The sequence below is a fragment of the Protopterus annectens genome, chromosome 10.part0 (assembly GCF_019279795.1).
Source record: "Protopterus annectens isolate FY-2018-M chromosome 10.part0, PAN1.0, whole genome shotgun sequence".
In the NCBI taxonomy this organism is placed as follows: Eukaryota; Metazoa; Chordata; order Ceratodontiformes; family Protopteridae; genus Protopterus; species Protopterus annectens.
In genome coordinates this window covers 1,093,185,703-1,093,198,099 of record NC_056744.1, presented here as the reverse complement: position 1 = coordinate 1,093,198,099, position 12,397 = coordinate 1,093,185,703, and positions in this window count along the sequence as shown.

Here is a 12,397-nt window from a genome sequence, read left to right as displayed (position 1 = left end):
GACAGTAGCAGCAGTAAGCAGAAGCAGTGGTAATGCAACCAGCTGTGACAAACACAGGTAATGCAAAGTAGCAGGTTAATAGTGTGCATACCGTGAACCCTCCAAATGTGTCATAGGTCTGTATCTATAGGTATGTCCATGTGATATGTTGTGTGTACGTAGTTCCACCAAAAGGGGATGACCATACATTACATGTCAGTCAGACTTAGGCCATGATCCTGGCAGCAGTTGTCTGTGCGTTGCCCCCAGCAATGGCTGTAGTGACTGCTTTGAAAGGTCAGCCAGGTTCAAAAGGCAGGATCAGCCCATCACAAAGGCACACTGGTTGGGAACAAGTGTCTGCAGGTACCCGATATCACTGCATATGCATCCCATACTGCATAATTCCATAGCTTAGCAGACCAGGCCGGTTATGCATATGATGTGGTAGTTCCCAGGGTCAGTCGAGGTGCCTCCATAGTGGTGTGGGACCACTGTCGCTGTATGCCACTGTCCAGGTACATATCCTGTAGTACGGCCAAGATAAATTATCAGTGTTATATGCGGTTGTATGTCCTCTCTGAGTGCAGGTAGCACACATCCAGGGATACTATGAGGTCACAGTGATGCTGTGTGTTCTGCTCTGCTGAGGGCGGCCCTCACCTGGACATGTGAGATGATAGGGAGATTACATACAGCTGTGATAAATATTTCAACTGGTGGGGGAGAAGGAGGGGGGATACGTGCACCGAACATGTCTGCAAGACTGTTGCCAATATCCGTGTGTTTGGTGAATGTTAAGTAGGTGTGTATTAACACAGAGCATATCTGAGGCATGTGGTCCATATGTGTAACATAACTGAAGAAGGCCTTGTGGTCATCCATAGTGTTTGTGGCCATTTCCCTCCCAGAGTAGGCCGTGGCCGTTGTTATGACGGACCGTAGCGTAGTACCAGTGCTGACCACAGATGCCTTCCCTTAATGTGAATGTGCTCTGTCCTGCAGTAGCCTCCTGCTATTGTTATACAATCTGCCTCTGTCTGGGGTCCACCGGACAGGATGCCTAACCTTTGTGCATAGGGTCTGGGTTAGAAATGTGTGTGCAAGTTCCATGCAATCTGCGGCATGTCCGTGGTAAGCATTTGCAAAGGGGTCAGCAGTGTGGCTTGTGGCGTCCACTGGCCCAGTGTGCTGCATGGATACCATCTCAGTCCCAGCAAGTGAATAACTGTCTAATCACATACATATCAAAGTAGTCTACTGTGCTGGTGGTGGTGGGATATGTACATCCAGGCCGAGTAACTTCTGTCCACATCACAGTAGTGGACAGCATCCCACATACAGTACCCTGGGATGAACCCCCAGAGTGAGGTTGTGCATTGGACCTGTCAGTGTGTGCTGACCGATGGGGCATGCTACTATGTTGTGTGGAATGTGGCAGGTATTGTTGCACAGGTGTTGGCTGAGCACTGATATCTGGCCATGTACCAGTGTATCCACCACGACACACACACATGCAACATATGGGAGTAGTAGTAATATATCACTACACATGAGTATCATGTATAATATGTGTGCCATATATTGCTGACATAGTCTGCTGATATCCTGTTTGTGTTCTCTTCCAGGGAGATGGCGCGTCAGCGTAATCCCGCCTACTCTGTAGCGGAAGACGAGGAGATCCACCAGAGCCTGGTGCGGGAGTATGACATCCTGTTTTCCCGCACCAGTCAGAATCAGCAAGAGAGGGCTGCACTGTGGAAAGACCTTGTCCGTAGGGTAAATGATATTGGCACCCATAACAGGACATATGAGCAGGTACGACATCACTGCAGTGATTTAATCTGAAGTGTCCGTCAGCGTGCATCAGATATCCACAGGCAACAGGTTGCCACAGGAGGTGGGATGGCCACACATCCCCCCCTCACCAGACTGGAGGGGCTACTCCTAAGTGTTGTGGCTCCAGCCCCGGAACAGCAACAGCAGTACACCTGCATTATGATGGAGGCTGGTTCCACACAGCAGCACGACATGGAGTGTGCAGGTAATATGCCATATGTACACTTGACTGGTCTGTACACTGTATCATATGCAATATCAATGGCACAGTTGTGCCTACTGACATTAATCTCATCATTTCTGCAGGTCCCTCCGGGGTTACAGCAAGGCAGGTCATCCATGCTGGTGAGTGTGTTTAACATAACCTATAATAGTCCTGATAATGCTAGTAACAGTAGTGTAACTCAGTAGTGCTCTGTGTGTATACTGCGGGGTGTGCATGTGTGCAGTTGTGCCTGTGCCCATGTGACCATGTGTGCATGTGTCCACGTGTGCATGTGTCCATGTGTGCATGTCTGCATGAGTGCCTGTGTCCATGTGTGCATGTGTCCATGTGTGCATGTGTGTAGAAGTGCATCACTGGTAACAATGTCTGGAGACTGTAAACTGTGTTCCTGTCTTCCTCCCACAGGTTCTGGTGCTGCTCTGGTGACCTGCAGCAGGGAGCCTGAATCTTGTGCCACGGGTACTGGTAATGGTGATATTTGTGTAATGGTACAGGAAGGTGTGTCAGGGTCCGCCATTGGTCAGCCAATTGACAGTACACAGCTGTCAACCCCATCATTGCGCACAGTCATCCTGCCAGTACATCCTTTGTCACCATTGACCCTAGGTGATGGACAGGATACAGTGGGCATAGACCAGGGTAATGTGGTACCTGTGGCACATGCGTCCCCACACAGCAGCCATGGGCAGGGTCCTCCGATGGTACCACACAGACAGTTGCCCATGGGTTCTCGTGGGAGCATCCATGGGCGTACTGCCTCTGGCCGACGTGCCCAAAGAGGTCTGTCAACCTCAGCTATGTTTCGGACTGTCATGCAGGCACAGTCGCGTATGGAAAGGTACACCAGACAGGGTCTGAGGGAGCTGAGAGCATGTCGCACAGCCATGACAGACAGTATGCGTGACATTGCGGATGCTATTCGTAATTTCACCGATGTCATAGACAGACGTTGTGGGGACATATTACAGCAGTTTCACAACCAGATGTCCATGAGCCAGGGCAATGGTGGGCGTTTGCGGCATCGACGTGGCCGTATGCCGGCAACAGCAGCAGCTGGCAGTCGGCACGGACGACAACAGGCTCGCGCACACCCCCATAGTGCCAGCAGCAGCCCCAGCAATGCTGGGTCTGTGCTGTCATCGGAACGCCCCAGGAGACCACGTGCACGTGGCTCTGGACAGTCCCAACAGGGACCTGTGTCCAGTCAACACACTCCCGCTTCTGATGACAGTACCCAGTCTGGCTTAGTACTGGATACGGTCCGTAGCACCCCTGCCAGGCACAGGTACTGAGTCTGTGCCCACAGACACTGATCTGTATGACCTGCCAGGTGCAGTCTGTGGCTGTCCACAAACCCCTGTATATGGCAGCCATGAGGTGGAACTGTGTGCTTGCATACACACATGCGAAATGTTAACACCTAGGGCGACCACATACACGCACACACTGCACCAACACTGCTCCACCCTGTACTGCTGCCCCTCACCAGCACACATACACACACATGTCAATTGGTGGTATCAGTGGCTGACTCAGGCATACCTAATCCACACCCTGTGCATATGATACACTGTGCCACCTCCTGCAATCTCCAACATCATTGCGGGAACAGGTAAACACGTTGCTGATGCACAGGGTGACTACATAGAAGTGTATTAGTAGTATCATGTTGGTAACAGTACAGTGTGCTGCTATGACTGTGTGTTTATCCCAGTATGTCTGCTGCAGTAACTGTATGAATGTCCTGAATTGTTATCTGCACCCATAGTACATACCAAAGTGAAGTGTAACAGCTGCACGTAATTGCATGCCGGTGGTAAGGTTGTCAACAGATAGCCGCATACATGGATAGCACAGGGGGAAAGCTAACGCAAGTAGTGATATGCAATGGTGGACATGTACAGTAATGGTGTCAAGTTGCCCACAACAACTATGCAATGTGGATGATCGCGCATGTAGATATGTGTGCAGTACCAATGTAATCCAAATCACAAATAACTATGACATAATATCAGTTCTACCATGGGCATCTGCGCTGTGTATTCCTGGGTACATATTGATAGTGCCTACATATTTGCATTGTTACTTACTGTTATTGTTACCCCTTCTTTGTTGTACAATGCACTACTTCCAGCCCTGTTTACTGTAGCTTTGTTTGCATGCATGTTCGCTAGGGATTCCTAGGAACACTGCTTACACCTGCAATGCAGAGTTACAGTGCTTCTGTAGACTCCTAGTGACATCTGCATAGCGCGATCACGTATGTCAACTTTACACATGACAGAACGTCACTGTCTGTCCTGTACGCATGTACGTTGCCTGTGACACATTGCACATGTCTTACCTGGCATTTACCCACGTGTGCAGTCATATATGCCAGTGCTATGAAACAGTAGCGGTACACCCACACATACACACCTTCAGTATGTTGTTCCCCATTGGCCCTATGTGTTGGTACTCACCATGGCAATCACACTACTAGGGTAGCATGTGCAAAGGTAACCTGTGAATCACCTCTATGGTCCAGTTGTGGTTTATGTGAGTCATGTGTCAATGTCACAGCTGCCACATGTATGCAGTCAGCCATCACCCTTGGCCAGGAACATACAACACATGTGTGGGATGCCACCACACAGCCAATCTGGGGACTGGGCTCTCTGAACCCAGTAATGCCATACCCTGTCAGGTGGCATGTCATATATACTACATCCTGGACAAACTTCAACCCCCATCCCTGCTGCTACTATTGATAAAACTCCTGAAGATGTTTCTGATAGTTTTGACCAATTCTTTACTGAGACATTTCAGGCCCTAGCTAGCCATCTACCTCCTAGCTCCCCTGGTCCTGAAAGTAGCACCCCTAGAAACCTACTTGCGTTCAGCTGCCAACCAGTCGCCACTTCACTTCTCCGTACCTTGATTGAAACAGTGAAACCCACTACACTTTCTGCTGATCAACTCCCTGCCGAGTACCTATCAAAATCAGATGATGCTATTGCTTACCCCATCTCAAAGGTAATCAAACAAACCATGGTAGACTCTAAATTTCCCACCATCTGGAAAATATCATATGTAATCCCACTTTACAAAGGAGGCAGCTCTACTGAATTTTCCAATTATAGGCCAATAGCTATACTCTCTCCACTTGCAAAGATTATGGAAACTTTATTCATAGACAATTCATGCACCACCTAATCCAAAATCGCCTTATGGCAGACACTCAGCATGGCTTCCGTCCTCATCACAGCACTACTTCAGGCCTCCTAGCCTTTACTAACACCATAAACCATACTTGCAACACTAATTATATATCCTCAGCCCTCTTTTTGGATCTTTCCAAGGCATACGATATGGTTGATCACCAACTTGTAATCCACACCCTGCAAACATTCTGTCTAGATACTGGAGCCTTCCAATGGTTTCAATCCTATCTGCATGGTCGACAGCAGGCTGGCCTCTGGCAGAACAAACTCTCTAACCTTCTACCTAACACCCTCAGAGTACCACAAGGCTCTATACTAGGGCCCTTGCTGTTCTCCATATTCATTAACGACCTTTATACTGTCATCTCAAAAGTCAGATGTATCCAATATGCTGAAGACTCTACTCTGATCTGCTCAGCCACATCTCCAGTAGAGTTATGGTCAGCTACCCAGACCACCTTTAATACAATAGAAAACTGGCTTTCTGAACATCGTCTGATCCTAAATCCCAAATAAACTAAACTGCTGTTATTTCACCAACACGTAGGTCTACCGCTTTCACCTTTACCATAACATCAACTGATGGCACAATAATCGCCCCTGACCCATCTACTAAACTATTAGGTGTCATCATAGACAATAATCTCAAATGTGACCTACATGTTAACCAAATTATCAAAGCCATCAATAAAAAACTAGGGTCACTTTGCAGAATAAAAGCCTACCTAGCCCCTCCAGCTAAAGGCGCCATAGCTCGCTCACACCTTCTTTCAACCCTTCTGTATGCATCCCCTCTACTCTCGAATATGAACAAGACTGTCCTTAACAAACATTCAATTTGCTACAACCACATTGCCAGGTTTGCCACTGGGCTGCCTTTTAGGACACATCATTGCATCAATCTAAATCAGCTTGGTTGGCTTGCAATACCCAGCCTAATACAGTATAACCGATTATGGCCTATAAAATCCTCTATAATCCGGACAATACTCCTGTACTTCAAATATTATCACCCCCTATAACAATCCTAGACCGCTTCGATCCTCTAACAAACTACTAATTCAGACTAGCAAATTTAATAACACAGCCGGTGATTCTCTCTTTGCAAACTCTGTAAGTAGATCCTGGAACTCACTTCCAGCTGATATTACCCTACTTTCCACCTTAGGTCAATTTAACACTAGACTCAAACAACATTTGTCACTTAACTGGCTATGTCAATGTATCAAGCCTGGCTAACTCGAATGTGTGAAATCTGTGAACCAGTTTACTGTGTAATTTAATTTAATCCTGAGTTGTGCTCAGGACTAACATTAACCTTTGGAACATGTTTAACTTGCTTACTTATGTAATCTCTGTAAATAATCTGTTTGTAATATGTAATGCTGGTATTATGTAATGCTGTATCTGCTTACCCTTGTAGCTTTTCTCCCCGGGCCTCCCCTGGAAATGGACATGCATCCAGTCGGGCTATCCCGGTCAACAAATGTAGGATAAATAAATAAATAAATAAAATGTATTACAGTGACTACAATACAAGTCAGACATTGACACGCACTGACAGCATGCTGAACACACTGGGGCATACGTGGGGACTCAGAATAGCATCCTGCCTGAGCATCACACACCTCCGCAGCTGGCACACAGGCATATGTTCCATCGGAACAGAGCACGTGCCACACATGGCACACAAATCCCCTGTGCCACACACTCACAGCCTGTAGGGCTACACAACACACCTGCTACAGACGTGTCAGGTACCTGTTTTGGGTGCTGCACTGGGGTCCCGCTCAACAGGCTGTATCTAGTGAAGGTCACAGTGATATGCCTCAGGGGCACTATGGTCCACCACAGAACACATGCATACAGGTCAGTCAGAGGCATGGACACATATGACTCACTCATTGACCATGCCAGTATGGCTGACCTGAGACATACCTCCCTGGACTAGATGATAGGGAACATAGAATGGATCTCTCAGCATGTGGCACAGGCCAGTATGAGCCTGATCTTGGTTGCCAACATACCCTCACCAGGTATGCTACCACTATATGTGGGAAGGGTGTTGTATGTCTACATTATGCTCAGTCTCCACTGTCATTCATATGGTATCCACTGGCTGTCAACGTGTGTTTACATGCTAGGGAAGCCACAATGATCTGCAAGGGTCATCTTGCACATGACACCCATGGCCCGATGTATAATGGCAAAGCTCCTTGGTACACACATACTGTCTTATGCTGCAGGACATGGTTTACATAGCCACCTCCGTGGGTATCACACAGGTTAGGACACTAACAGTGCTGCTACACAACAACAGCAGTGTACACCGGAAGATGCATGCACCAGTCACTGTCCTCAGCACGGTGAACTGCAATGTCTGTGCAGTACCAGATTCCTGATTCATGGCTCACAGGTGTTACCCATCACTGACATGTTATGCCCCATACCATGCCTGTCGTCCCCTACACATGTAACACACATGGACAGGGGGGTGGAATCCCAAGGTACCACAGATGCACACACCTCCAGGATGTTGGCACAGCACAAAGCATCAGGGCCTAATCATGTGCAGCTAACAGTGTGTCTGACTGCCATCTGGTTCATAGCCTGGCACACACAACCCTCCCATACACAGGAAGACCACCTATCCTCTATAACAACACTGGCAATATGACAGTCTCAAGAACTGTGTTTATATGGCTGGACTGCATCCAGCCAAACATTGTGCGTGAGCATTACTGTAGCTACAACACACTAGTTGAAGGCTTCACAGCATGTGGTCACTGAATTGCAGTGGAATGACATGTTACCACTACCACAACAGGTGGGAACATGCAGCACCTGTACATCGACTACATGTACACTATATGGCCCAGACCAGATGTGTATCCCCTGCTGTAGGTATTTTACCATATACACCCACACTGTATAGAGACATACCACGTGCGGACCCTGCACAGTAAGACACAGCCATATTGGTATACATTGCAAATACCATTTATCCACTCGACGCATGTGTCAGACATGGTAACTACTGCAGGTCACAGGTATTTATGTGTATGTGTCACACACATACATCATGTGTGCAATGCCATTGCTGGTTTAGGCAATGGCATGCATTGTTATGTACAAAGACCCACACAAGGTCATACTGTGTGACACAACCACACGTGGCAGTTGTGGGTTACCAAAACATACCTATCTGTACTCTGACAATGGTAATAGACACAGTAGCAGAGCGCACTATTGGCATTACTAGCCAACTAGCCCTGTTTGGCTGTGCTGATAGTGTGGTGACATCCCCTGTGTTTACTGGGGGAATATGCAGCATCTGGTGTATTGTAGTATTTGCCAAAAGGATCTGTTCTCTCACACTTGCATTTACACACACCCTACTACCCCCACACACACGCACACTTGCCATTTGCAGGATTCATTCCCCTACCTAACTAAGTCATGACACGTGAGAGAGACGCATTAGCAAAGCGCACTATTTGGATTACTAGATAGTTCCTCTTCTCTGGCTGTACTTATAGGGTGCTGACAACATCAGTATTTTGAAAGGGTAATGTGCATCAGGTAGTGTGATCTCCTGATTGCCAAAACTAACATGTTTTTCATACGGAAATGCACACACACAAACTCCCCACATCCAAACACACACACATGCCATTTACAGGTTTCAAACTCCTACCTAACTACATTACGACACTCGGGAGAGACGCATTAGCGGAGTGCGCTATTCGCATTACTGGGAGGCTTCCCTTCTCCTGCTGTATTTATAGGGTGCTGACATCATCTGTGTTTAGAAAGGGGGATGTGCATCCTGTAGTGTGTTCTTCAAGTTGCCAAAAGGGACATTTCCCTCACACAAAATTGCACACACACTAACCCCCCTCATCCAAACACACACACTTGCCATTTGCAGGATTCAAACCACTACCTAACTGTGTTATGACACTCAAGATGGACGCATTAGCAGAGCGCGCTATTCGCATTACTGGGAGGCTTCCCTTCTCCTGCTGTACTTATAGGGTGCTGACATCATCTGTGTTTAGAAAGGGGAATGTGCATCCTGTAGTGTGTTCACCCAGTTGCCAAAAGGGACATTTCCCTCACACAAAATTGCACACACACTAACCCCCCTCATCCAAACACACACACTTACCATTTGCAGGATTCAAACCACTACCTAACTATGTTATGACACTCGAGACGGACGCATTAGCAGAGCACGCTATTCGCATTACTGGGAGGCTTCCCTTCTCCTGCTGTACTTGTAGGGTGCTGACATCATCAGTGTTTAGAAAGGGGAATGTGCATCCTGTAGTGTATTCTCCTAGTTGGCAAAAGGGATACTTCTTTCAAGCAGTCTTGAACACACACTAACCCCCTCCACACACACTGAGCATGTACAGGATTCAAACCCCTACCTAACTAGCTTATGACAATCGAGACGGACGCATTAGTGGACCGCGCTGTTCGCATTACTGGGAGGTTTCCCTTCTCCTGCTGTACTTATAGGATGCTGACATCATCAGTGTTTAGAAAGGGGAATGTGCATCCTGTAGTGTGTTTTCCCAGTTGCCAAAAGGGACATTTCCCTCTCACAGTCTTTCACACACACAAACCCCACTCACCCACACACACACACTGAGCATTTGCAGGATTCGAACCCCTACCTAACTATATTATGACACTTGAGGAAGACGCATTAGCAGAGCGCACTATCTGAATTACTGGGAATCTGTTCTGCACCTGTAGTATTTATAGGGTGCTGACATCTTTATTTCTACAGAGGTATGTACATGTAGTACTACCTGTCAGGTGGGGGATAGCATATATATGCATTTGCAGCCACCTACGTCAGGGTCAGATATGCATATCACACTGGCAGGTTATGTTCTATACCATGCTTTGGGACCACAGGACCTGTAACACACAACACAACCAGTCCAGAACACCACACCCACATCCAGGACACATACTTAGCTTCCCTGGGAACAGTGCCAGGATATGCAGGTGTTCACATACACCATTCCAGTTGTTAACATCAGGTATAGGCATATTGTGTGTGAGAACTACTCAGGCCTCTACCACTTTACCCTACAGCCACTACAATTTGTGGGTCCATGTGCTATGGCAGAACCACACACCACAGCCACATGGGGAATACATATTGCACCTGTCCATCTGCAACGTGGGTACTCACTGTTCCACACCAGAGGTAGACCACCATTGTTGATATCTGACCATACCCACCTTTCCCTGGACATCCATATCCCATCTCCACCCCCAGGCAAGGTTGTCACTGCACACAAACTGTATTTAGCACAAGCAGACTCTACACTTGTGTAGACTGGGGTGGACAACTTCAGAGGACCCATGCTGGAGGACTATACTGGCCACTCAGCATAATCCTTGACAATTGCATTCTATGAGCATGTGTACGGTTTGCATTGGTCATGCTATCCCACATATACCCATGACTGCTCCACAACAAGACACCTGTCAGCTGTACACCAGCCATATATGCGCCGTACAACAGACAGAGCGACCTAATACATTGCAGAACTGTAGCCCACAGAGGGAGGACATCTGTGAACAGTTATGGCACGGCACTTCATTCACACATACTCATTACAACACAGTGTTGACAGTGGAATCGTCCAGAGAATGCAGATAGGGCTCCCCTCAGTCTGTTATTGACAGACACCTACTGTCAGAGATCCTCAGCAACCCTCTCACAGCACACACCGACAACATGGCTGTGGCTTAGCACATTCAATCCCTGGGACCTCCACGGTGCCCCTGCTTGACAGAGGCACAGCTCACTAGCCTCACATGTTGCCTTCTGTGACCTACTTTACAGTGGCACAGTAGCCTACTATCCTGGGGATGCAGATGCCAAGCACACTCTGGCTGAGCTGTCATTCCCTAGGGCAACAAGCCTAGTATTGACCTCTACACCCATATGTTCAATTGTCGGATGCACAATATTTGTTGTGTTGTTCTACTGTTTGCAGGTCTTTATTGCCATAGCATTCCCTGTTCCTATGACCAACTTGTGTATCTGTGGAAGATGTTTGCATATGACGGCGATCCACTATATCACTTATGTCTCTGTAGTCATTTACTGTGTGCACTGGGCTGATTGCTGTGTTGTGGTTGGTTCCTGGACTGACACGTACAAATACCAGATATGTGTGGCCAACTGCTAAACGGAGATATGGCCTAAGTGTGTGAGCATGCCCAGTTCAGCCTTTCCATGGCATGTTGCCTGACATATGCCTCATTTATCAAAGTGTGCGAGCATGCCCAGTGTGAGCTTTCCATATGTTGCACTCTGAAGTCCACCACATATTTGGGTGTGTGTGAACTTCAACAATATCTCACGTTTATGGTTGTGTGTTGGGTGTCATGTTGTGTACTAACTGGCCAACTGCTTCGTGTCTGCCACAACAGGGATTATACTGTGCCTGCAGGGATTACATGGGATACTTTGCAGACAGTTCTCAACATACTTTCATAATGACCTAACACTGTAGTACTGTATAGTGTACTGGTTCAGTACTTTCACTGTGGTGGACAGTATCCTGGGCTTTAGTCCTATGACTGCTTGACATCTTCATAGTGAGCACAACAGACTGTATAGGGGCCAGTTGTGCACATATGACCATGTTGCAATATGTTCAGATATGGACTACCTACACCAGGCTCGTCCAACATTGCTAGTGTATTCCACAACATGGGTGGACATTGGCAAACACTAGCGATATTCCCTAGGCCATTTCTGATACTAGTCACAAGGTGTGTTTGTCCTTCGACACACATTGTAACTGGAGTTTGCCATGACATATGTCATGGTTAGTATACTCTGCCTCCGTCTACCTCTGACATAACAGTGATACCCAGGGTTAGCCTACCATCTCCCATACACTCATCAGGATTCCTCTTGAGGGGTGTCGATATGTGGCTCTCTGGCTGACCTGTACCAGGAGTTTACTGAAGAGTGGGGGTGCCTTCTGTGTTATGGATCATTCTGTACAGCTTGTCCTATGTATGTCAGTGCTGGGGTTCAGGTCTCTCATGTGCATAGCTCACTGCCATTCAGATTGTACAAGGTGCAACATGTTCATTCATTCCA